We start from the raw sequence: 2,617 nt of genomic DNA, 5'->3' as shown, positions 1-2,617 counted from the left end.
ACTTTCCCAACGCAATTTATTTTTTATTTCCTGACTGTTGGTGTCAAGAGCATTGATTGTAAAGCTGAAGAAGCTGAAATTGTTAACAACCTCAATCTCTTCTTCATTTATCACTGTGTTGCCAATTGGCCTACTGGTGAGAATCTTTGTCTTCTTGATGTTGAGCTTCAAACCATATTGAAGAATACAGTTCTTGACTTTATGAAGCAAATGATTCAGGGCCTCCTCAATTTGACAAAGACATGAAAATCTAGGAAACAAAAAGGAGTGTTGAAGCCCTACTCTTTCTTCTTGTATACATAAATAAATTAAGAGGATGGAAATAGTCTTCTTATACTTTTCACACCTGATGTATTAGTTTCCTGGGGCAATCATAATAAATTATGACAGATCCAGTGGCTTAAAAAGAAATTTATTTTATCACAGTTGTGGAGACTGTGGTCCAAATTAATATGTTGTCAGGGTTTTACTCCCTCTGGAAGCTCTAGGAGACAAATTTATCTTGCGTATATCCGTTTCTGGAGGCTCCAGGTTTTTGTTTTGTTTTGTTTTGTGTTTTGTTTTTTTTCCAAACAGAAACTCTTTATTCCTGTCCTCCATCCCAGGCCTGCTGGGAGGGTTGCACAGGTCTGGCCTCAGGCCGGGCTGGGAACACAGCTGGGCCCCTGGAGCTGTGCCTCTGTTGCTCTTTCCAGCCCCAGCTGAGGCCTGGCAGGGTGACCTGAGGCCTAGTCCATCTGCGCAGGGGTGGCACTCGGGCCCTCAGTAGATGCCGTAGCTGGGCTCGTGACTGTCCCGATATCGGTCAAGGTAGCATAGAGGCTGTCGGTGGGGGAACCGCTTCTGCCTGGGGTGGTAAGGGCGCGGCCACACAAACTCAAACACGGGCTCCCGCATGTCGAGAAGCTTGTGGAAGACATGGGTGACTGAGTCATCCCAGCGGCACTGGAAGAAGGCGAGGCCAGATGGGGTCATGGCTTCCTGGTGTTTCTTATAGAAATCAAAGGTGTGGAAGGTCCGCCGAGCCAGCTGATAGCAGGGTGAGGGGCGGGTGTCCTCGGAGAAGTCGATGGTTCCATTCCGCTTGAAGAGCAGGAGGACAAAGCGGTGGAAGCCGGAACCTTGGGCAGGGAAGGGGAGCAGATAGTGACACATCTCTTGGCCTTCTGTCACCTGGGCCCCCGGGATGTTTGTCACCAGCCAGTGGACATACTCAGCATCTGGCTCCAGCAGGTGTCCATCCAGGTTGGTGAGCAGCAAGGTCCACAGGGAGCCTTCATCTGCCTCATAGGTCACTTCCGGCAGATGAGTGGCCTCAGTTGGGGTGACTTCGTTGCCGTAGTACACGGGCATCAGGTCCTCTTCTCCCACCGCGAAGGCCACGTGCAGGCGGACTCGGGGCACAAAGGTGGCGCCCTGGAACAGGTCCCGGTAGAGGCCGTAGTGCTCCGCCAGTCGCTGCTTATGGTAAGGGCCGCAGGTCCTCTCCCACTCGGCCCGCACGACCTCCACGGGGACTTGGGCGGTTCTGAGCCTGGCAGCCCGCTCTTCCTCTGCGTTGGTCCAGAGTGCCTGGAGGAACTGTTTGCGCTCCAGCAGCTGCTGGGCCCTGCAGATCTTGGGTGGGGGCAGCCCGATGTCAATCTGGCCTTCAGGATCTGACTTCTTCCCGAAGTGTTCCCGGTAGGTCTGCCACAAGTGCAGGACCTGCGCCTCCTGCTCTGCCCGGCGCTGGTAGCGGTCGAAGCTGCGGTACTTCTCCAGCTGCTCCAGGTTGCTCACGTCGATGTCCGCATTGGGCATCGGCCCCAGCGGGGCGGTCCGCCGCTGGCAGGCGGCTGAGGTGCTGAGCGTCCTCCATCGCTGACCTCCCTGCAGCGCGGCTCGCCACCAGGGCGCCGCCATCTTTGTTCGAGGCTCCAGGTTTTATGTTACTTGGGGCTACACAATTATAAAATCTGTTTCTACATTCTTATAACTTTCTCTCTTGTGTTTTTCTTCTTACTAAAACACTCATCATTTACTCAGCTGCTTTGGAGGACAAACTGTTGTAAGGCCTGACCATGTGGAACCCCTTGACTCAGGCAACAGGGAGGTTCTAGGCATCTTGAAGGAGGTGAGCAGCCACTTCCAGAAGGGAATAATTGGCTTCCTCCATGCTCACTCAAGTACTTTGGGGAACAAACTGCTGTCAGGCCTGACAACGTGGAATCCTTAACTCAGGCAACAGGGAGTTCCTGGGCATCTCGACAGAGATGAGAAGCCTCTTCTAGAAGGGAAAAACAGGCTTCCTCCATTCTCTGCCAGGTACTTTGGGGAAAAAACTGCTGTCAGGCCCTAGGCCTTGCAAGATTCAGGCCAAAAAGAGAGCACAAATATATAGGTGCTTCTCAAAACATTGCTGTGGATCAGCGTGGACATGTAAGAGCTGTGGAAGCTGCAAGCACTGGCAGGCTGCAGCTAATGTTGGAGGGGTACAGCAAGCCTCTGTGGGGTGTAGTGAGCCATACTGGGGAGCAGCGAGCTGTAGCAGAGAACAGTAAGCTGCAGTGAAACCCACCCACCAGATGCAAGCAGGACACCAGGAAATTGAGTGAGGTCTCTGCCACATTCCCCT

At 52.9% G+C, this 2,617-nt stretch overlaps 1 pseudogene; it reads right to left on the bottom strand.

Moving 5' to 3' along the window:
- Positions 1-762: 762 nt before the first annotated feature.
- Positions 763-1,905, bottom strand: LOC102874635 (annotated as a pseudogene).
- Positions 1,906-2,617: the final 712 nt, after the last annotated feature.

This window comes from Elephantulus edwardii, unplaced genomic scaffold (genome assembly GCF_000299155.1).
Source record: "Elephantulus edwardii isolate Elephantulus edwardi_28Jun2011 unplaced genomic scaffold, EleEdw1.0 scaffold00166, whole genome shotgun sequence".
In the NCBI taxonomy this organism is placed as follows: Eukaryota; Metazoa; Chordata; class Mammalia; order Macroscelidea; family Macroscelididae; genus Elephantulus; species Elephantulus edwardii.
Note: the sequence above shows the minus strand (reverse complement) of the source record. Positions and strands in the feature narration are given on the sequence as shown.